At 43.1% G+C, this 24,660-nt stretch overlaps 1 protein-coding gene across 1 annotated transcript in view; it reads left to right on the top strand.

Moving 5' to 3' along the window:
- The window catches only part of Ypel (Yippee-like), a 109,956-nt gene that overhangs the window by 16,276 nt on the left and 69,020 nt on the right, over positions 1–24,660 (top strand). Inside the window, exon 2 of the mRNA XM_022086497.2 lies at positions 5,159–5,228. The gene's annotated coding sequence lies outside the window, so the exon portion shown is untranslated. The remainder of the gene's footprint in view (positions 1–5,158; positions 5,229–24,660) is intronic.

Genomic DNA, 24,660 nt, shown 5'->3' with positions numbered 1-24,660 from the left:
ACAGACGTGGACGGGTCGCGCTGTGGTGTGAAGAACACCTCGCAGCTGGTTAACACATTTAAATTAACTACGGTTGTGTTGGCATAAACTCAAGTACGTATGTAAGCATGTGGAAAGGCCTTGGAATGTTCTCTCTAAAGAAAATACGTCTCTTGGTTCAGAAATGCCGAATCACACCGGAAACTTGCTTTGTTCTGTGATTGCGTTTGTCTCTTCTAAACTAGCCCGAAGAACTGGATTTGCGGTTTTATTAAATTTTAGTCGCCCTGAACCTGCAGTGAAACCGCGAAAGGTAATTCGCAGTAGCAAATTCCATCGGGAGTCACCTGTCTCACAACGTGACGCAAATTCTGACTCACGAGCCTGGTCATTGCACTGTTCACGACCAGCCTTTGTTTGAAGAAGCGCACAGTGAGTGACTCAGGACTCCGTTCACAGGAACTGACCTCGGCCTGTGCCTTCGTATCTAACGTTCACTGACCGGGCAGTTCCTGACGTTCGGTGTTTCTGTCTGTGGGGCAAATGCAAGCAATCGACGCTCACATGACCAAATTATGATATCCTGACTCATTTAACCAATTCCACGGGGGGGGGGGGGGGGATCTTTTTGATACGCTGACAGTCGTTCAGCTCGTCAAGAAACTCCTCTTGTTTATCTATGATTCCCGAAGGTTGATTACTGCGACTAGGTCTCTCAAACGGTGTCTTCCTTGCTATGCTTGAGACACCAAGGTTCGTACCCCCACAAACCATCAACAGTTAATGATAATAATTACACGAGGCCTAATAATAACTAACTAACTAACTAGATGGCTTACGGAACCCGAAGGTTCATCACCGAATTAACCAAAGCCCTCCACCGGACCCTGTCCTGGGCCAACAAAATCCAGTCTCCTTCAACTCCTATCTCCCATAGATCCCGCCTGAGATTATCCTCCCATCTACGTCTAGGTCTCCCCAGGGGTCTCTTCCCCTCAGGCTTCCCAAATAGTGGACCCAACCAACCAGATGGCTTACCGAACCCGAAGGTTCATCACCGAATTAACCAAAGCCCTCCACCGGACCCTGTCCTGGACCAACAAAATCCAGTCTCTTTCGAGGCATAATTAATAATAATAATAATAATTTTCTTCCTTATGATGAAATGGTTGAAGAGTTTTTAACACGAATTTCTCGTCAAAACGTCCAATAATTCTCCACCAGCAGTTCGCAGAATCGTAGAGATTCAGGAGTAAAGTGGGTTCACTGCCCCTCATAATTACTTGCCATCCCGTGTAATAAGCAGTGAGCGGATGCACTTAACATCTCGTTCTGTTTCTTCCTGTAAAAAAAAGGCCATTGCACGAGAATGCAAGGTGGGAAAAGAAAATATATATAAAAATAACAAGCTACTCGCTCGTGCATACTTTTTACGCTTGTAGAACTCTCAGATCTGAAAGATTTCTTACCCCGCAGTTCAACGTAAGTACGAAGCCTCACTGCAGCCAGGAAACTGTTGCCTGCGGTCCTCACGGTCGACGTAGGATGGGGTGCTAGGTTTGCAGCTTTGAACAAAGTTTCTCCGGCTAAACTGTGCACCTCAGGGCTAATACAGGGGAATCTTGACTGGTCGCTTGAGGGCCTAACGAGATGGTGTCATTGTGTCTTCGTTTCGTTTAATCCGGTGAATTCTTTGACGGCTGTCCGGGTGACTTGAACTACAGTACTCTAATGGTTTTGGAGCTTTAATAAATGAAAGCCTAATTATTTAACTGTTCGGCGTTTATTTTTAAGTTTTGAGACTCGTATTGTGTGGGTATTTTTGAAGGCTGTGTAAAATCTCAGGCCCATATCCGTGAGTTGTGGTAATTAATATGAAAATTAAATCACAGCAACATAGTGCCCACATGAACTATTCTGGTATGATGTCGGTAATCCGACGTATGTCGATGCATGTGCGATTGGAGTCACACGTAGCACGAAGGACATTCAACCCACGAGGCACCAATATGGCGACAAGCGCATTCTAAACTTATCATCTCATTTACGAAGTCAAAAAGGCTTCTCCAAAGTTATGCTACAACTGATATTTTCAGAAGCCATGCAACTGTCTCGTGTTTCTTTGCTTGAACAAAGCTCGTGTTGTCTTTATTACGGGTTGAATGTCTTTGGCTGTCATGAAAATTAGATTGCAGATTCAGTGCTTGAACAGTGTTGAAATATTCTAACATATTCTGTACAAATGTTTTATTTCCGGTGATTTTTTTTTAAAAATCTCCTTTGTTAAAATGCCTGCTCTTACATAAACATTGCATGTAGACTTCGTAGCTTCGGTTGGTAAAACGTCATGACCCCAGAAACAATGGCGCCTGCACAGGAGGTGCAGAGAGGATCGTGTATCTCTACGTTTCCACATGATTTCGTGCTCATTTCTACGATTACTGTGTTCATGTGTGTGTGCACTCAGCGAGCGTTCTGTCTACTGTGGTTTTATGTTTTAGGACGGCTAAGTTCAATTTTGCAATGGGGAGGGGTCTCTTATTGCGCGTTTGGTGAAGCGAGGTCGATACTTGTGATCTGTGTACACAATCAGCCTCCCTCACACACCCCTACACCCCTAAATCAGTCAGTCAATCAATTAATCAATCAACGCCTCACATCCCAGTGCCATTTGGAAAGTAATTGAATGAATATTCTGCAGATCAGAGACAGAAAATATTCTTAGTAAAAGAAAAACTACCGAGAACAATAATTATGACGAACCGGATGTAATTAAACTTTCTTGCATATGAAAGCGTTCGATTTTCGATGCAGGTATCGACTTTAAATACCAAGTAAAGCAAAATTGCAATCTGACGGATATCGAGAAGACAAACCCGACACGTCCTTGGAGGATTTAGGATGTTTGATTTGGGTGGATGTTTTGGTTGTGCATTAGAATATTTCTCCACAGACGTCTGTTATATCTGAGGAGTGGTGTTGAGGATTGCAGGCTTATAGAAGGCCTCACTACGGAGACACGACAACGGGATTCAAATAAGCCACTTTTAATCCACGTGTGTGTGTAGTTTCCAGTTGCGAAATTCGCCTCCGTCTCAACGCGCTTGCAACAAATATCCCTCTCATTCTTGTTTTTAAGGACGCAGATCGCTATAGAAATCAGGGACTCGGACCGGGTTCGGCTGAGTGAATAAGGAAGTATCCGTTTACAGGAAGAACGTGGCCTTTGTAAAGCTACAGATCAATGTACGATCCGCATAAAAAAAGTGTTCAGGTACAAGATTAAGACAAAATATCTGTGTTGGCAAATGCAAGGCACAACGAAGCATTTGATTGGTGAGTCAGTATTCTTTGTTTCATTGATGACTGTGGAGTCCTGTCCCCAGATCACGGAGCAGGAGAAAATCCCTCGAAAACGCGGCAGTCTTCAGAAATTTGGTAACTATGGTAATAAATGAAAATTTCATTTTCCTGGAGAATATGAACAGATCGAATTCTGGAACTGTCTGATATCACCCAGTTCAGAATTTTCTCTTAGAGTTTTATATATATAAGAAAGACTATATTATATAAAATTAAAGTTTTATATTGGCATGAAATTATGAAATGTGTGTAAAATTTGGTCTGTCATTCTGAAGCAAGAGACAAACAAGTCTTAGGACTGATTGCAGACCGAGATATGAACCCGGATCTTCAGAAGTAAGAAGCTGGAGTGTTAATCACTCCGCTGCGACGTCATGAAGGAGACGAGAGGAACGATGGGAAGTCCGAATAGATGGGAGGATAATATTAAAATGTCTCATACACAAATACTTTGTAAGGAATACAAACTGGATTGAAGTGCTTCAGATCAGGGCTTTTATGTTTGAGGCAATAATCCTTTGGGTTATTTATTAGAGACTTCGATTTCGCTCAGAATTCATCCGTGATATTCACAAACTTTGTAGGCATTAAACAATGGCATTGAAAGCGTTGCCATTGGTGCGTAATTGAATGCGAGGAACAGCTTCCCGTCTCATCTGCTCGTTCCAGTAGGTTGTTTGAAATGTTCATGACTCGTCTCGCCAAGTGAGGGAGTGCCCCAGTAAAAACGCGGTAAATAAGGTGCTGTTTGTGGAGCAATGTTTCCTGCACGCACAGACAAGGTCAGGTCTTTGGCTGAAGGCTGCTGAGCCCTGGACCAAATCTGTGTTTCGCCTGCGTCACTAGTTCGTGGGCAGAAGGAGAATTAACGCATGTATAGAGTGTTCCAAAAAGATGTATACACACGTAGTGAATGAGATGAGGATATTTTAATAAATTAAACCACTACATATTGGCACATACTGTTTGCACGTGTTAAAAATTACCACCCTCAGCTTCGTGGCACAGTTGACGGCGGCGAGCAACTCACTGACAAGCAGCTAACAAATTTGCTACTGCACAAAACCGTCCACTTTCTTGCCGGAGCTCTTAAAGTCTTTGTTTGGCTTTGTGCGTCCTTTAAGGCTTTGACCGGGATGTTCTTTTGTTAAATCTTATGTGGTACCGCCTGATTCGACTTCTAATGGTTAAGTGAAGTGTTTTCTTCGCGGTACGGTCTGGATTCGTAAATATTATGAAGACGAGCTTCGGCTTCAAAGGGTTAACCAGTTGATTTTCGTAATGGTGAGGTGCAGTGTTTTCTTCGCGGTACGGACTGAATTCATAAATAATATTCAGACGATCTTCGGCTTCAAAGGGTTAAGTAGCCCCCCACAATAAAATGTCAGGTGGGGGTTAAATGTGGCGATCATGGGGGTACTCAACAGATCCATCGGACTCGAAAGTTTTGTCAGAATAGGCCCTGATATCATGTGTGGATGCCCCAATATTTTCCCCACATGTTAGAATACTGGCCACGTGTTTAAATGAGTACTTTATTTGTGAGAGCTTTGAACCTAACCTAACGTCGTAAAGCGCTTACTCTAGTTACAGTCTGAACATTGGAACGTTTGTCCTCGTTCTTTTAATACGAAGTAGACGAGCGGCTCTCGGATGAAGTTTGGTTCTTTGTCCTAGCGAAAATAATGTTGGTAAATCGTAAAAATAGGTATAAATTTACGTGGTTCGTCGCAGAAAACAATTCGAAAGTCGATGGACAGATGTACTTGATTTTGAAGAACTGTCAGAAAAATGTAGATTTATTCTTTTGTTTCAGAAGAGGCGTCTTCCGGCGCGGACCTCCGGAAGGATAAGCCAGCGAACCCGGAGTGCAGAAGAATAATAAGGTAGAGACGCATATTTTTAATATATTTTACGTTTGTAATTCCCGCATTTGTGAATCGAGTCTCTTGTCACAAGACGTGGCGCGTTCTCTTGTGAATGTATTGCATACGTGGTCACAGGCAAACAGTCGACAAGGGGTGGTCCCTCAGCTAGAGAGAAATCTAGCATAGGGGATCGCCTTCCCTATCTCTACAGGCACCTTCTAGGAAATTTGATACGCTCACGAGAACTGTAGAATATTGATTTTTTTTTATTTAGTGTTCTGTCTGACGACAGGTCCATATGAACAGGATCCTTCCATCCTTTTCTCGGACTGGGACCTGTTCATATACGTTCTTGGCAGATGATCCAGAAGTGGTTTGCCATTGCCTTCTTCTGTGTGTGAATGGAGTAATTGTTGGGATGCCACGGAGGAAAACTCCGTGTTGCCTAGACCACGGCCTTGCCCAACACAAGTTATAAATTCGAACCCGAGACCCCAGGATTACAAGGCCAGCGTTCTAACCGCTAGACCACGTGATAAGAAGTTTTAATTGTTTGATTTTGCAATTTTACTGATATTTGTCACACTCTGGGGATATCTAATCTTGATCCAATTGATGTGGCAGATGCGATAAAGGAATTGTAATCTGATTATTTCAGTTCAAATCCTTTTTTTTTTTTTTTCGTGGATTTCTACGGTGCCCGATAGAAATTACAAGTTACTCTTAGTTTCCCATTATATGATGTTGGAAAAATTAAGTTCCGGTACATTTTGAACAGACCTCGTGGCGCTGTAATCCAGAAGACAGCCATCTTAACACTCGCCTCCTTGAGAACATAAAATCTTGATTAAGGAGGAGAATGCTCCGTGGAGTTAGTTCACTTTCTCTCTCACTACTTGAGACTTTAACTTTTCTGGCGTCGGCAATTTTTGAGAAAGTAGAGTCGCGGTTTTGCGTCGTGTCCCGTAGTCTTCAGAATTTCTGCAAGATTTGCTTTGTTCGCGGTGCGTCATTCGGCTGTTTTGCAGCTGACGCCGGAATATCCATGACGGTTTTAAATTCTTGCTGAGTCTGATTTGTTATAACGAACATGGATTTTGATGCCTGAATTGTTTAAATAAATTCGATTAATTCTGACGTTTAATTTGTTATTCCGGGACAACTTTGGACTTAATATACTTGAAAATGCAAGCTTTTAACAAAATTTAGTGCATTGTTCAATTATCAGGTTTTTTATACAAGGGTTCTTCTTTGACTTCCCCGTTCTCAACATTCCAACCCGTGAATTTTTCATCTCCTGTTAATGACGCAGTTTTCTCCCAAACTTCTTCCGTTCCTTATCTTATTTGTAAATTTTAAATATAATTGTGATTAGACGGACAAAACCGAATAATTAATTTAATATTTGATTCACAATATGACACAATTATACTATTTTATTTTGAAGGTGGAGTAGAGAACTCTGAGAAACTTTGACGACTTGTGAATTAAATCGCTTAATTACGTCACTTCCGCCACAAGAAGATAGGATAATTCTGACGTTTGAAAGCTTCTCTCCACGCCACATCACGTAGGTCATTGCGATCCAAGGTCATTGTTGCTTCTTGTGTTGTACGATTTGATGTCATTGTTGCGAAACATTTTGTTCAAAATTGACAGTGGAGACCACGGTTCCGGAGAATCTGACGTAAATACGTCTCTGTATTTAAATTATATTTACGTCTCTGTAGTGTAATGTTATCTTCAATGTCATCCATCTTGTTACGAAAGCGGATTGTTGACGACAGTAATGTAACACAACAATGCCGAGTAAAGAGATGACGTTTTCTAGGTAACATAACAATGCACGCAAGCTGGCCATTGTTGTCGGTCCATATATTACACGTTTTCTTAGGTAACAACAATGCCGAGTAAACACGACGTTCTCTAGGTAAACATTGTTGTCAATTTGTTGATATGGATCTTACACGTTTTCTTAGGTAACAACAATGCCGAGTAAACACGACGTTCCCTAGGTAACCATTGTTGTCGATTTGTTGATATGGATCTTACACGTTTTCTTAGGTAACAACAATGACGAGTAAACACGACGTTCCCTAGGTAACCATTGTTGTCGATTTGTTGATATGGATCTTACACGTTTTCTTAGGTAACAACAATGCCGAGTAAACACGACGTTCCCTAGGTAACCATTGTTGTCGATTTGTTGATATGGATCTTACACGTTTTCTTAGGTAACAACAATGCCGAGTAAACACGGCGTTCCCTAGGTAACCATTGTTGTCGATTTGTTGATATGGATCTTGTACTTTTTCGTAACACGTTTTTGCGGAATGACCCTTCCATATAGACGTATTTACGTCAAAAAATTACCAACAATGGGAACCAGTGCGTCGTAAGAGACATCGGCCGGCCTATAAAATGTTCTTCGCTCGTGGTGGAGCGTGAAGTGACCATTACATCAGTGAACAGAAGACGCGAGAGTGGTTTCATTCGCCGTCGCACGTAATGTGCGGGGTCGTCGTGACAGACAGACAGACAGACCACCGACGCCGATGGAACACTTTTCCTGAAATGGCTTCAGATTAAAGTGCAAATCACATCGCTGTTTTTTCTTGTTCAAGAGCCGAAGGGCGGACGTAATGACCTCTGACCCAGCGACACACAAAGTCTTCAGAAGTCGATAAGAGTCCGCGGTCAGAGCTGCAAAATGCCCTTTGTTTCTCTGGACCCGCAGAGGTTAATAGCGTGGCCTCGTTGTCTGTCATTGGACCCTGTGATAAGCAGCTGCTTCACATCGCATTACCCCGAAATTTAATTTTAATGTTATCCTTCCCTGTACACCTTGCTTTACGAAGAAAAACATGTACTTGGCGCTGAAAATATCGCACGCCTTGCCCAGGGGTGGGGAACCTGCGGCCTTAAGGCCACATATGGCCTTCTAGGTCCTTAAGTGCGGCCTTTTGACTGAATCCAAATTTTACAGAACAAATCCTTTTATTTCTATTAATACATTTTTCAAGACGCTCTTAAGGCCACAAATGACGGATACTCATCTAGAGGATAAACTGAAACCGCGGACCTCAATGCTGCAACCAAACATTCAAATGCTTTCCTACTGAAAGTAGACACAACAAAGTCATTACAGGATTAGTTAACTTTAAAATTAACAGATAGTTTTCATTTTTTTAAAATTATTAAGTACATAGTAGTCAGATTTTTTACAAAATAATGTTAATTTTTAAGTGTATCTAATTGAAGTTTCTTGAACGCGGCCCTATTTGATTACAGCTAAATTAATGCGGGCTTCCGACATGAAAAGGTTCCCCACCCCTGGTTTAGTTCATTCCCCTTTTATGGAATTTCCTCGTGTGTTTTAAATGTTCCGCGCATCTCGTCCCCTGTGATTTGGTGAAGTCTCTCCTTATGTAATTTTCTTCATTCATCTCTCGCAGATACAGATGTACCTGAATCTACGAAGCTTCGCGCGTGTGTAACGAGCGATCAGTTTTTGTATAAAATTTCGAATAATCCACTTAATTTATTCGATATTTCATAATTATGAACGAAGAAAGAAAGTAAGGATGGAGTTTCATGAAATATCGATTGTTTAGCAGATAAAGCTCCATTAGTCCTTAATAGGATCATCAGCTTTGTGCCATATAAATCAGAGAACGTTCCAGAAACACTTTCCATGTTAACTGTTTACTGTTTTGACATTTGTACTGTTACCTCTGACTGCTGGCTAGCTGGCCTTCGCTCTCAGCTGTTCGCTGCGTAGTTTAACAGTCGTTCACTCTCTCCCTCTCTCTTTCTCTCTCTCTCAGTCGGCGGGAGATCAAGAATCTTGTCAACAGACCATCATTTCATACAGCGTTCATTGCATGTTGCTCGCTGGGGCACGGGGAATCTTTTGGGTCATGTAAGATCTCTGTTGAGCAAAGTGAGAGGCTGTCGGTGCAGACTTTGACTCCAGAAGTGAAAAAAATTCCTTCCCAGAACGCATTAAAGGACGTGTAGTTCGCAAACCGTTTGAAACTGTGGGGAAATTCTCAGATATTTGGCAACGAATAAGTACTGCATCAGGGATTGAAATAAGAGGATATTAAATTTCGGGAATGGTTGTTACCAGAATCTTTGGTTTCACATTCTTCCAGCTAAAAAGTTACAGAACAGATTAAGTTTACTAATCTGAAAGGAAAAACCACGGAGTGATGGTGAAGATGGCTGTCTTCTGGGTTGTACCGCCGTGTAGTCTGGCAGAAGTTTACCATCGTTTCACAAGTCCTTGCTGCCTCCATCATCAGGGCGGAGACAGGAAGTAACAGGAGGGATGGGAAGAATTGCAGATCAGTGGCGTGTGTTGCCCACCGCAAATTAAGTTACTAGGGCGATTAAATCAAGGAGGATGACATGGAAAAGATGCCAGAAATGCGAACAAAATTTAGTTGGGAAACCACGTCTGGAACTTCGGCGTAGATGTGAAGATACTATTAAAATGAATCTTAAAAATACGTTTTAAGGATGTGGACTGGATTTGTAGGGCACAGGATATGGAGTAGTGAACTTCTGTGTTCCATAAAAGGTAGAAAATGTTTTTCCTGCCTGGAAGACAATTATTGATAGGTTTTCGAGAAGATGTTTTCGCCATAGAGTTATTTGTATGACCTAAATAATGCTGGTTTGCGTGTAGAGTGTGTGGTATAACGTAAGGAGGAAATTATTTATCTGTTTTGTGGTGATGTCGCTTTGCTTGTCACCGAGAAAAGTGATTACGTGACACATCTCGCATTTCATTTGCGGATAGTTAATTCTGGAAGTTATCAGCATTCAATTCCACTTGAAGTAGTCGAACAGCTCCTTCTGTCTAAATACACTTCTCAATTGTACTGTTCGGTCGTGCTTTACAGACTCTTGATAAGAGAAATAGAGATATATTTCGCAGATAATTCGGTTCCTTTGTCTTATTCTGCCATGCCAGCCTCCGTCGTGAGTTTAAATTTCAGGCTCCTCCAACCTCTCAAAGAAATGAACAACGAAGTTATGCGCCATCAGGAGGCCTTCATTCAGAGCACCGGCTATAAGCTGAGGCCTGCGTAAGAACGACCGCGGAAGAGCGAGGGACCTACGTCGCGAAGCACAAATATTACCACAATATATATATATATATATATATATATATATATATATATATATATATATATTTTCGCGAATAAACAAAACTGCCAACGAGGCAGTCTGCTGTTTAACGTCTTACAACAAGAGATAAATTTCTACGACATGAAATGAAAACAGTCTCCTTTCACATGTTTGCTGCAAGTTAAACAAACATTGGGTGTAGCCTATTTGCTAGGAAACCATTTCCAAACGTAGACGACGTAAGCCTGTAGGCCTACACGCTTTTTCGGGATAAGAAATGGACTGAGACGAGTCAAGGGCGAGGGATTAAGCTTTTGCCCTGCAAGGAGGATCGGCCCTTTCGGTTGCCATTAAAAGTTTATTCGTTTCTTTGCGCGTGATTGCAGTCTGCTGTCTCGGCCAGTTACACTTTGTCGTTTTTCGACTCTCAGCCAGGCTCTGTCACGGGGCACAAAAATATTGGTCTTCGTTCGTTTGAACCCTTTCAAAAAGTTCCGTATGTAAAGTTTAGTGGAATTCTGTAAACAGGTTTAAATGGTATGACATGCAGGCAAAGTGACCTTGAAACTGAATTAAAGTGAATCAAATTGCGTGGCGATACTTGTTTAATTGGAGTGCAGTAGATCGAGTTTTGTCAAAATCTGTTAAAGCACTATATATATATATATATATATTATTTATTTTATTTATTTAGTGTTCTGTCTGACGACAGGTCCATATGAACAGGATCCTTCCATCCTTTTCTCGGACTGGGACCTGTTCATATACGTTCTTGGCAGATGATCCAGAAGTGGTTTGCCATTGCCTTCTTCTGTGTGTGAATGGAGTAATTGTTGGGATGCCACGGAGGAAAACTCCGTGTTGCCTAGACCACGGCCTTGCCCAACACAAGTTATAAATTCGGGCACCGCCGGGAATCGAACCCGAGACCCCAGGATTACAAGGCCAGCTTTATAACCGCTAGACCACCGTGGCGGTTTTATATTTATATTTATATATATATATATATGTAATTCGCACATGTTTCCCCAGATATTAAGTCTGTGATTGAATCAGTGTCTGCTGAACCCAGTTTATTGCAGACAGATTCTATAAATGGCAGAATTTGGAACATTATTCGCTGGACACTTGGGACATACGCAAACGTTAATTTGTATTTCCTTTTCTAGAAAATGTACAGGAGATTTTTGGAGTGCGAGTAGTGTTGATAACGGAGTTATTCAAAAAGGTCTTCTAAAACGTGGCAGATAAACAGATTGCAAAATGAGAGACATGTTTGTGCAGAAAGAAAACGTTGTTATAAGCTGGCTAAAGATATTCAAAACGACGAATAAAAAATATTTCAGTAGCACTTTCTGTAAGCGGATGGAACTGTATGCAGATCCCGCTCTGTAAGACTGTAGTTTGAGTGGATAAATCTACAGAACAGAGCAAAAGTCGAGTAGTGGGGTGAATGTGGGGCTTTGTGAGCGAGGGGCAGAGCCCTGGGAACAGTTTCTTTACTTGGGGAAGATTATAAGCATCTCAAGGAGGAGGGCTGCGTTGCGTGTAATTTGTTAGTCTGGTGACTACAAAATCTCATAAAACTCCTTGGTAAATATCTTACTACATCTATGTCTTGTGCGTTTTATGGGACCTTTACAGAATTTGTATAAGGTCGTAAGAACACATAATACGAGTGGGTTTTGCCTCAGAGAGTGGACGCCAAGGGTCTGAGAGTAGGTCACTTGAATGTAAATATTCCGATATACGATGAAGCGGACATGTAGACACGTGTGTCTGCTACAGGGGTTCAGTGTTCCTTTTTGTGTCCTTTGTTCGAGGAATAAGCAAACAAACTGATCTGTCTACAAAACACTTGAACCCAAGAGACACGAAGTACCAGAAGGTTGGAAAATATGAGTACAATGAGGACCATGAAATGCACCAAATGTGTCGCCTGTATTAACATAGGCCCGGCCCTACTGAAGGGCGTCGTTTAGGTAAATCTGTGATCGGTTCATAACGCAGGGTTGAAGGTCACTGAGGCAGGGCCCGCTCCCCGGGTACCACGTCACGCCTTCCGACAGGACGCCTCGATTGGCGAGCGTCACACCTTCAGACCGCAAAAAGTGCGCCGTTGTTTGGTGCAGCGACCACGCTAACACCCCCGAGACAACAGGGTGGTTCAGTGTTTTTGCGGTTTTGCGCTCGTGAGCCGATGACGTCATTGCCAGACGAAACGTGACCTATAAATTCACTTGGTCTTTGTACAATTCACATTCAGCCTATTTGCAGTCAAATAACATCGCCTATCTCTGTGGGGAAGTTTGTGTGTATGTATGAAAACGTTCCCATCTTATCCACACTCAAACCGATGGCGATTTCAGGTGTATTCATTCTGAGCCACTGATCACAACACACCTGGGGTGACAACCCCCCTCCTCCCCAGACTCCTGACATACAGTTCCTGCGCCCAAAATTATTTTCCTTGTGCATCCCTTAAGTGTCAGTTTCGACGTAAGAAGTTTGGCCAACCTTGGAATATACAGTATGCAGTCACGAGTCATTTTTAGAATCAGTAATGCGTTCAGTTCATTACCACGGCTTCTTTGCGTAGAAACGACGTTGACTCGAAATTTGCAGTATATTTGGTACAATTTTTTTTTACCTGATGTTTTGTGACGCATTTGGAAGAGTTGGGGCACGCGAATTATATTGGTGTCTGGTCCAATGTCAGAATGTTGGGGATCCCCGGACACCCACGGGTGGGTCACGCCCGTGTTCGTATTTCCCTTCAAAACAGCTGGACGTCAGAACAGCGTAGTATGGAATTCTAACCACACGAATCAATATAACCGCTGGCTCGTATAAACCTGAACCTGGTATGGTAAAGTGTTACGGCTTTGCAGGCTGGCAGCCAGCCATCAGTAGGATGCAGCGGGCAATCACTACGCCCCCATTAGTTTGGACTGTCAGATAACTGGGTTGGAACCTAGAAATTGTTGTTCGGGGATGCTTATCCAGCGGCTTTGTTAGTCGACTGCAGCCAAACAGCTCAGGTGTCAGGTGAGACAATAGAACAGCGTTCGAATCATCGCCATATTGTCATTCATTAACGTAGAAATAGCCATTGCGTGATTTGTGAACAAAATTCTGTCTCACAAACACCACCGTCTGGTTGAACAGACTCGGAACTTGAGGTCTTGCCATGTTTCTGTTGGAGGTTGAGGGGTGAAGGGAGGATAAGGAGGAGAGAAGAAGGAAGGAAGGAAGGACGGAAGGAAGGAAGGAAGGAAGGAAGGAAAAAGTGCGTTGTGACGCCGTGTGGGCTCGGAGGCAGATACCAGCGTTTCAGAGAGAAACATTCTGTTTTGAAAATGGAGGCATTATGTCCCTCCGAAACGTTGCCTGTAAGACCACACGATGTCACTGCCCAGAAGACCGACATCGAAGGAAGAATTTTTGTCGATGGAAACGAAGTTTCTCATTACATTAATTTTTTGTTTTTTGGGTAACTTAACCGCATTTTGCGTCGAGTATGTTAGACAACATAGAATTTAAGATGATTTGAATGATGAGCAATGGGACTACCGTAGTTTATTTTGAGGCACTGTTCACGAATATGTCTTGAAGCTCTGAGTTAAACTACGATAATCGACATCTCTGAGGCAAGATTTGAATTCGGGCCTCCCGGATATGAGGCAAAAATGCTAACCGCTCGGCCGCGATGTTATCGCAGATGAATTCAGTTGACATCTGAAAATCTCGTCTGAAATTGATTCCATTTGTCATCTTGCCACGCAAAGTGGACTCTGGCTGTGACCGGAAGGCACGTGCGTGCAAATTTCTCTTGTGAATGTGCAGAGTACACAAAAATTCTTTCGGCGAAACTAAAGCTGTTTAGTAAAAATCGCAGTGCGATGCAGAAACTTGCGCCTTGTCTCATTAGAAAGGCACATGAACTTCTTAAGTGTGTTCCGTTTATGGTTTATTCTTTATTCCGCGTTTACTTTTGTTCAAGGACTTCTGACCCAAATTGAAATTTACGTCTGGAATTTAATGTTTCGGCGCCGAGCAAGTGGTGTCCGGTGACAGTGGGGCTGCCTCCTTTTTAAGTGTTACGCACCGGAACAGAACTACGGTCTCTCTGACTGCTCGTGAAAGCAGCGTCTTTGGAAGGGCACTTCGAGCAGACCGCAAGGACGCATTTGCCTGATGGGACCGTTTGCCGATTCAGGGCTTGCGTTATCCACGCAAGAATGGTCCAAAGCCTCGTTCACAAGAGTTAAGCTGCTTGAATGCAGGTCGCTTAGAAACGAAGAGTCTTAAGGGCTTAACAAGAATGTCTCAAGTCTGCTGAAGGGACTTTTTCGAATAAATGAAGGACTTCTGAAACGCCAGTCGATTTCTACAACAAGACTTCTGCGGAGACATACCGAAGACAGCCATCTTCATGCACGACAATTTGCTTTATGTGCAGTGAACACAACTGGCGGCCCGCAGGCCACATCCGGAAGGCGACCACTTGTTAATCGGGCCCGCAGAATTATTTGTCAATAGCTGCTGGAGGAAAGGTCACTGTTAATCTGAACCAGTCCGCTGTTGCTGGTCAGTCGATCGCCTGCTACCATCACAGGATCCAGGTTTCGTTTAATCATGATTGTCTCTTAATAGCGAAGCATGTCACTAATGACTCCAACAGGTGACGCCTTCCCCTATCAAGCCGAACAGCTGACACCCGACGCCGACGCCGACGACGAGCGCCGTGAACTACAGTATCGACAGCAATAAGGATAAAAGTTCAAGCTTAAAAGCTGTGCTGGAAACCTCCGTTTTGCAGCTTACGTGGTCTTCAATTTCTGATCTATTATTGGTCCATAGACCTCGTAACCTTGCGATTTTTACCTACGCAAATTGTGCGAATAACAGCGATCTGTAGGATTACTGTCTTCCGGGTTGTAGCGCCGTGTAGCATGGTAGAAGTTTACCAACGTTTCGAAGGTCCTTGCTTCCTCCATCATCAGGACGATGAGCGAACATCAATGATGATCCTGTGTGTGTGTGTTACGAATTTTAATGGCGAAAGATAATTTTGTCTACTTATTTCTATTAAGTAAGAACATACAATTTTTTAAAAAATCCACGGCAAGCCAGATGCGGAACGGTGCTTCAAATTCGCCTCCGTGAGACCCTTAAATCTCGCACGTCGTAACAGAAATGCACGCATGGGAGCGAAGGAGACGCGGAGGTAACATCGTTGTCCTAGCAGCTCCATAAATCCTTCCGTGAACTGTGAACGAGGCAGAAACAATCTCGCTCTCCTTCAGAGCGTCAACTGGTGGTTTAAAAAATAAATAATGAAAGCTCTGCGAGATCAATGATCTCTCCCTCCCTATTTATATAAAACCAGAATGATTCCCCCTGAACGCCTACATGGCCCGTAGCGGGATATTTTTTCTTTGGTGGGAGGGGGGGGGGGAGGGGTATTTTAACGACTGAGTAGTTTGAGGGACACAAAATTGTTGGAAAGGAAACCAGAAATAATTATGCGAATTTCTTAGGAATAGACAATCGAAAATGAATCTGTTACTACACGTTGAAAGTAATGGAAATGCACGTTTTTAAGAATTTAGAGAACAAACTGTCCGTAAAAATATGTAACTTTTTAGGTGACATTTGGATTTTTAAGATTGTCGTGTGTGTTGCCGTCGTCTGCATTGTGACCCCGTGGTTTTGTAAAAAGCTTTCGGAGGAATTATGTTAGCCATGTTGAAGACTGCCATAGGCGCCGATTGGTGTTAATGTGGCGTCGTAGGTGAGAGTTTCGGAAACCTTCATCGCAAATCAATCCTCCTGCTAGGACCATCTTGCATTCTGTTCTGCAGGGAACGAGTTGAGATCCTTATCGACTTGACTAACGTCCTGTTCCTGGAGGACATTTATACTTACCGGAAGTTCATTGCCCTATCGGGAAACGAGACGAGTACAGCGCATGCAATAAACGCGACTTGTAACGCCATTCGATTAGTTTGTTATTATTAATTGCATTAATTTCACGCCAGCGTCAGACAGCTAACAGGTGACTTCTGCATCTAGTGGATCAGAGTCCTTGAGAAGCTGATAGTCGCCCAGGTAGTCAATAAATTCTTCGTCTTTTACGGAAGACGATAGTTCATAATCGTGTTCACAAGAACTCTGTCCTAAGCCACGTGAATTCAGGCCACACTCTTATGTCCCGGTCTATTTAAATATATTCTTCCCATCTGTGCCTATGTCTTCCAAGTAGTCTCTTATCTTCGTGTTTTCCCACTCAGATAATGAAGACAGTCAACTTATGTGGTTATTCCAGGGTCGATTTGGCTAAGAACAACAGTTTGCAGACATTTATCCGTGCTGGGTTGTAGAGAGCAGTTCTAGTACGTCATGAAATGAACCGAAACAACTACGTCTTATGTTCGTACAGTTCAAGGGGCACACTTTCTTTGTTTTATGCAAAACAAACAAAATACGAACGTAACCTTCGGGATACTTAACAGTGAAATTGTAAACTGTAACTCCATGGAGTACAGTCCTCCTGGAGAAGCTTACAGTAACATAGATCGTCAATAAACAAATCCCCGCCTTCTGAGGAGTACGACTGTTCATCACCGTGTTCACACATAAATCCAGTTCACGACACCCGTAGTCTAACTTAATATTACCCCATCTATGCCCAGGTCATGCAAGTGGCCTCTTTCCTTAAAACTTTAAGGATAAAATTCTGTACGAAATTACTCATCTGTCACATGTGTGCTGCAGATCGCGTCTTCCTTGATATCTTTATTATAACAGCATTTCGTGAGTTCCATTCTACATGAAGAAGGTACTGGCAAAGACCTCCGAAACAGTTGCAGTCACTCAGAAACAGATGCGTCGAGGGACTGAGTTAGCCAAACTACACACTAAGATGGCTGTCTTCTGGGTTGTAGCGTCGTGTAGTCTGGTAGGTAGGAGTTTCTGGAAGACAGCCATTTTCGGACCCTCCACCGTGAAAACCTCAAATTCTGATACTACAGACTGTTCTGGAAGATCTGTACCGGGATATTGGGTTATCGGTTGGGTAATTAAATGATTAATTGTCCGGTCAGTCAGTCAGTTTGTTAGTTAACCTGCTGGCTGTTCAGTTACCGTCCTCTCTCTGAAGCTGTGACGTTATGTGGCCCCTCCAGTTTCAAATGCACTGAAAAGTGTTTTTTTTTCTATCTTTGGTGTGGCACAGGACGCGGGGTCCTGTGAGCGTTGAAATCAGGAGTAACAGCGATGCTAAGAGCGAGTTCCGAATTTGTAAGGCGTCGGATGAGAGGCGCATATTTAAATATAGAATGGCTCCAATCGACTGAACGGCTTTTCGGAGAATTGGCGCTTGCGAATTTATTTGACTGCAGTGAAAGTAACGAAGTGTCACAAAACGAAGCCATGAGACGGTGCCCCGGGGGGGGGGGGGGTGGCACGTGGTCGCTATTTGTGGATCTCAGGAATTCTAGGAAAGTGGAGGTAAAAGCCTTCAAGACCCCGAGCTTCGTATTCCGCAGGTCGCGGGTTCATATATCGTCCCGGAGACAGGATGCCCTGACTGATGGTCATCGTGGTTTCCGTCAGTCCCTTCAGGATATGACCGTTTCCTTCCAAATATTTGCCAATTCGCTGTTTAGTGTCTTTAAGCCTTTCGACGTTACATAATCTGAAATATGGTAGCGTATTTTAAAAAGAAAACACGTAAAGGCGTGTGTGTATTTGGCTTTGAATTTTCCAGCCCTTGTTCCACGTGTCTGTCATTGCAAGACAGGAACATGTCTCAGAACAACTGTACAATTTTTCTCTGGGTTGACGTAGGCACCACATAATTACGAGGTAGGGGTTTCCAGCCCGTGGTCTGTCGAGTACAGTTACGTGACTGCATAAACACTTTCTGTTTGTGTCGGCAACTGTTCGGCTTATTTAGAAAAACGTGAAATGAAGAGCTTGAACGCGTGTTTACCGATAAACACGTTTACTCAAGCAAAGGCAGGTATAAGTTGTAAATGAGTTTGTCAAATGAAATTTTTGAGTAATATATGCACAAAGATGGCCGTCTTCTGGTTTGTAGCGCCGTGTACTCTGGTAGAAGTTTACCGACGTTACAGATGTCCTTACTGCCTCCGTCATCAGGGCGATGACTTGTACAATACAGAAGACAGCCCTCTTCGTACTCACCGACGTTAAACCTAAAATCCTACTTGATATCTGCGACAATAAGTCAGTAGGATTTTAAATAAACTGCTTTGAAGTTTCAGTAAATTGTCCGCGAATCGATAGGAAAGGGTGAACGAGGGCCGAGTCCCGGAGAAAGTTGGTAACTCTTGACTTGGAGACTCAATTGCCGGGGGCAGGGTAGAAAATCTGTCGGATTTGCATGCGGTGACTGTTGTAATGATTTTTTTCCGACCAGGTAAAAGAAGGACAGGAAAACCTGTGTGTTGGCTTCCCTGGCTGAGCTAGTCTGAAGTGTAGACTTCGAAAATGTGATAAAGCTGAGTAGAAACTGTCGGCTTTCTCTACCATCCTTACGTATTTACTCAAAAAAAAAAACTGATTCTAATGACTTTGTTTACTTGTTTTGTTTAAGCTGGCGGTGTTATCTACGCGATTAAGCAATGCTACTCTGAACTGAAATCGTGAATCACGTAGTGGTTGCAAATCCGCCCGTGTTCCTGTCAAGGCTCGATGACGCTACACATTCACTGAGATCCATTTGTAGTGGTAATTATTTCTCCGTGTTCGAGAAGTTCTCGGTTAAGTCCGTAATTTACGCATAGCATTTCCAGAACACGCTCCTTTACAACTCACTTTTGCTAATTTTGCTGTACGGTTTCTTATTCGGATTGATGTCTGCACTCCTTTTTTAAATTAACGACGGAACATGAAAATTAAGCCGATTTCTGAAATTTGTTCAGTTCAGAGCATAATTCGGACGGTATTTTTTTTATCATAAACGCATTCTTTAGTATTTTATTAACGACACACTTTGATATATGACGCCATTTTACAAATAAATTATCTGTGGAACTAAAATATCAGAACGCGCCCAGTGTATGCGACGTTGCAATTGTGCGTAGTATCTTCGGCTAAGAGAACAGTCCCACAGTTCGATCAAAGGACAGGCGAAGTTCACTTCTTCGTGGAGCACAGGGCAACTGACGGTATCCGCAATCTCCTTGGGGTCAGAGGACCTCGAGTTCCTTCCTTCTGTCTTTGAATCTGCAATGTCTTTATGTTAGAGAATTCGCCCGGTCTGAAGCGAGTAAAGATCAGACGTGGTAGGTAGGATGATGGGAGGCACGGAGTCGCAGAACTGATTGCTGTTTGAACCAAATATCCGAGACTTTCGGCTGCTGAAGACAGAATTGCGTTTATGACTTCCTATTCTCGTGCAAGGACCGCTCCGTTCCACGCGTAGCAACAGACCTCGGCTGGCTATTTCTGTATGTTGCATCATTACGCAAGTCAATACAATTATTATCATCACATGCGAGTACACTAACGTGTCTTGGCATTCTTAGCATTACGTCGAACGTCGGTCCAGTGGTTGTCACGCCACCTCCTAATTCGGTGTTCAAATCTCGGCCTGGAGACCAGTTATCACGAGTTTTTCAAGGCAGTCAAATTAGGTCACACCAGTTTTTGCCTAGGTCTAGTCCAACTCATTACTAATCATTAATCATAAAGCTATTTGACAGCATCATTAAATGAGCCATAAATGAGTACATAAACCTCAGAATTACGTGTTACGTATGGTGATATCATACTGACTCAGACTGTGGTTTGTTAGGTTATGATTAGACGTCGGATGCTCAGGCAAAAGCCTGTTTATTTTTCGAGGAGATGCTCACATAATTTAAAAGTACGTGTGTTTCATTCACAGACAAGTAAACCGATTCAGTTTTATAACTCCTGCAATTCATATTTTGACGTCAGTGCCTAATTTTAGTATCACGTTAGCTATAAATGTTTATTTTTAGATTAAACATTAAATATTTTTGTATGCTACTTAAGATCTGTAGACAAGTACTCAATCAGACCGTTCAGACTTTGGCAAACTTGTATATCAGACTACACGGTTAAACGATCCAGGGGTCAGCCATCCTCAAACTCAGCGCCTTCAAATCTTCTTTTGCTCATACGTGGTTTATATTTCCTTTTCTGAAATTTTTTTTTTTTTTTTAGTGTTCTGTCTGACGACAGGTCCATATGAACAGGATCCTTCCATCCTTTTCTCGGACTGGGACGTGTTCATATACGTTCTTGGCAGATGATCCAGAAGTGGTTTGCCATTGCCTTCTTCTGTGTGTGAATGGAGTAATTGTTGGGATGCCACGGAGGAAAACTCCGTGTTGCCTAGACCACGGCCTTGCCCAACACAAGTTATAAATTTGGGTACCGCCGGGGGGATCGAACCCGAGACCCCAGGATTACAAGGCCAGCGTTCTAACCGCTAGACCACCGTAGATACGCCGTCGAATTTCTGGAAGACGATTAAAGAACGGGTTTAAGATTATTCTCAAAGTAGCTGCGAAGCGAGTTACATTTAAAAATTAATTTCCTTTTTTGATTAATCTCTGACAATTCCAGAAGTGAAAACAGCGAAGAGATGTGTGATTCGACAGTGACTTACAGACTTCCCTTGTTTGACGACGGGTGGCAAGATTATTTTTTTGTCAGAAATGTAATGAATAGGGAAAACTGGAGAGCTCTGTTTGGGCAGAGCAATGGACCTGTCGTAAGACAGAACACTGAATAATAATAACTGTAATAAATACGTATGTAACATTCATAATGTGTCAACAGAAATTTCTATTACGCGAACTTTCGAATCTATTCTAATTCTGTTCAACGGTTATTATCAACATCTCTTGTTCTGATTTGGCACAACTATTTGCGTCTGGATGTCTTCGTCCCACGACTGAAATGTCCTTCAAGATGTAATCAGTCTTTGTTTTAATGATAATTTCATGACTTATTCCTTCCACTCATTGGTTTCCCGGGTTTTCGAAGCTATTTTTTTAGTCGCTGAGACAAAACTGAGCTAAATAAAATAAAACGTTGAGTTCATGGAATTATCCATCTTGGTATGAGTTAAACACCGACGCATTTGAGACACCCCTGAAAGCTTTACATTAGTTCAGCCCTGATTCAGTGATAAGGAGACATGATACAGAATCAGCAGCACATCAGTGATTACTGAAACCGACCAAAATGAGTGACTGCTCTCTTTACGCGTCAGATGCTGTGCCAAGATCAAGGATGGCATTGCTGATGCTATTTTCATCAGGTGGAATTCAATCGCATCCACATCATTTCGCAGCGGATATAGTAGGACGTTTTGATTAAAACAGAGCTGTACAAAAGAGTCCATTATCTATCACATCACTTTGATATTTCCAGACAGCATGTCACTGCTCGTTGCTCAGATGCTGTGTGATTCAGTGAGTGTCGTCGTGTAGGCACTACGTTCTGCGTTGCTGTTTACGATTCGTCGAAAAGAACTTCGGACCGTAAGTGGCATTGTGTCAAGGGGAAACAGCTGCTCATAGCTACAGAAGGTCTGGATTCCAATAGCAAGATGTGCGTTTCACCCATCCGAAGGTACCGTTAACTGTTTGGGGCAGAGTCCTTTGAAAGGAAAGAGACTAAATAGTCTCTCAGCATGTCTGAAAGTTCCTCGGGTTCTAAGGAGCCCGAAGCCTGCAAACCAACGTACACAATGTTTATCTAACACCCCATTTTAATATTATCCTCCTATATGCGCCCACTTGTTTTTTTTCGCATTTTCCGAATAAAAATTAAAATATCTATATTTCATCCTCTTTGATTTGATCGCCTTGATAATACTGGCGAAGAATACGCTTTATGAAGCTTCTCAGTGTGCAGTTTCCTTCATCTGAGGTCTTTTATATTTTGTACGAGATCTGCTAGTACATTTTTGTTATCAGCAAATACACGGTTTAGAAACGAAGTTGATGCGTTACTGAAGACGGTGAAGCCGGGAGTTGTCACGTTAAGGAAAACTGTCAGTCGCTACCTTTGTACAGACTGGCACAACGTTTCTGCATCACGAAACACAAACCGAACATGCCTTTATTCAGCGTACTCTTAACTTCGTGTTCGATTCCCGGCAAGGATGCGTTTTTCTCTTGTCCGCTGTATCCAATTTGAGGGTTTCTTTCCCTGGGGAAAAAAGATCGTGACCCCTGACCTCTGCCTGGTGCTTAATTAACCTGGAGGCAGATTTTATTTGCCTTCTATCGGAACGTCTTACGTCGTGCCTTGACTTTATTTCTACTGTGCACCGACAGTGTGAAGGATGAGATAAGACTCAACGGAGAAGCCGAAACGAGTTATACGCCCTCTGGGACCATGTGAGGCCTTCAGACGGGTTCTGGATGTACGTGCTTGTTGCACAGATGTCTGAGTACGTGGAAGAGTTTTCTTATTTTAAGACTAAAGTGTACGATCAAGTAGGGCCCTTGCCCCCCCCACCCCCCACCCCGGGCCCCTAAACCGACAAGCATCTTTACGCATGGGAACTGAGAACGAGGCGAAATTAAAGTTTCATGATCGTCGTACAAGAGGGAAAAATAAGGCCGCACTTTAAACATTGCTCTGTAGCACTTCGGATGTTGAAAATTCTACGATCGTCCGTGCATCGCAGAAATTTGTTTACCCTGAAGAAGTTTTGATCGGGACGAAGCGAAAGGCAGCATCGCCGTTGTCTTATACCTTGCACGAAGAGGCATTAACAAATACAGAAAAGAGGCTGTGCCTCAGTTTGACGTGCCATCCTTATCGCTATAGCAAGTTGACTGCTGCAAATAGACGTTTACCGACGTTTCAGAGGTCCTTGCTGCCTCCATCATCAGAACGATCTTCGTAGACATTCATTATCATATCGTAAATGTAACATGTAAGGCCAACATGTTTCACAAAGAATTTTAAATGTCAGTTAGCCCGTCGTGAGGCGCTGTTCGGAGTGCCGTTATGTTAAGTTAGGAACTCTCCGCTCAGTGTTCTGGCCCCCTTCGATAATTGATTTTGTCCCCCTCCCCCTCCCCCGCATCCCAACCCGTCCAATCTTTTCTTCTCTTTACAAGCTCATGTCTGAGGTCCCGTTAAGAGGTTCAGCTGCTTAATTCTGATGACCAAGTGGAGACAGGATACCATGAAACCACGGAAGGTCGCTGAACACAAAACGGGTCGCACCCCTCTGCTTTAGCCACGGTGGTCTAGCGGTTAGAACGCTGGGGGTTCGATTCCCGGCGGTGCCCGAATTTATAACTTGTGTTGGGCAAGGCCGTGGTCTAGGCAACACGGAGTTTTCCTCCATGGCATCCCAACAATTACTCCATTCACACACAGAAGAAGGCAATGGCAAACCACTTCTGGATCATCTGCCAAGAACGTATATGAACAGGTCCCAGTCCGAGAAAAGGATGGAAGGATCCTGTTCATATGGACCTGTCGGCAGACAGAACACTAAATAATAATAAGATGAGGTGGTCTAGCGGTTAGAACGCTGGCCTTGTAATCCTGGGGTCTCGGGTTCGATTCCCGGCGGTGACCGAATTTATAACTTGTGTTGGGCAACGCCGTGGTCTAGGCAACACGGAGTTTTCCTCCGTGGCATCCCAACAATTACTCCATTCACACACAGAAGAAGGCAATGGCAAACCACTTCTGGATCATCTGCCAAGAACGTATATGAACAGGTCCCAGTCCGAGAAAAGGATGGAAGGATCCTGTTCATATGGACCTGTCGTCAGACAGAACACTAAATAAATAAAAATAATAAGCACAAATATCGCAATAAACATGTCACTGGGTAGAATTTGAGAGACGGGAATATAATTATTTTCCGACTTGACGACACACCGAGGACTTGTGTGCCACTGGCGGGTCCTTTGGTATGAGCACACTGTGCATTACCCCAGATTCTGCCTCCACCTTGCAACAAGTTATCCGCCACGGATGAGAGGAAATCGTCCCTTTCCCCCAGCATTCGAACCGCTAAGAATCACGTGGTGAGAGCAAGGACACGCCATTTTACAAGCCTCGTTTATTGTGTTTTTAGATCCTTGAAAGGGGGTGCGCCTTGTGTCTCAGGACTCTGACAACGTTACTTCCTTTCTCCAAGCCTTTTCGTCGGCACTCTCCGGACTTTCGCTCGCCCGCCGTTCGTTGTTATCGATTCTAAGTAAAAGTAAAGTTTGTCCCACTATACGCCATGTAGGCGTTTGGGGGGGAGCGCAGGTATAGC

Source organism: Zootermopsis nevadensis, unplaced genomic scaffold (genome assembly GCF_977971745.1).
Source record: "Zootermopsis nevadensis isolate Lab colony 2312 unplaced genomic scaffold, Znev_1.0 Znev_ptg000019l, whole genome shotgun sequence".
Lineage (NCBI taxonomy): Eukaryota > Metazoa > Arthropoda > Insecta > Blattodea > Termopsidae > Zootermopsis > Zootermopsis nevadensis.
Note: the sequence above shows the minus strand (reverse complement) of the source record. Positions and strands in the feature narration are given on the sequence as shown.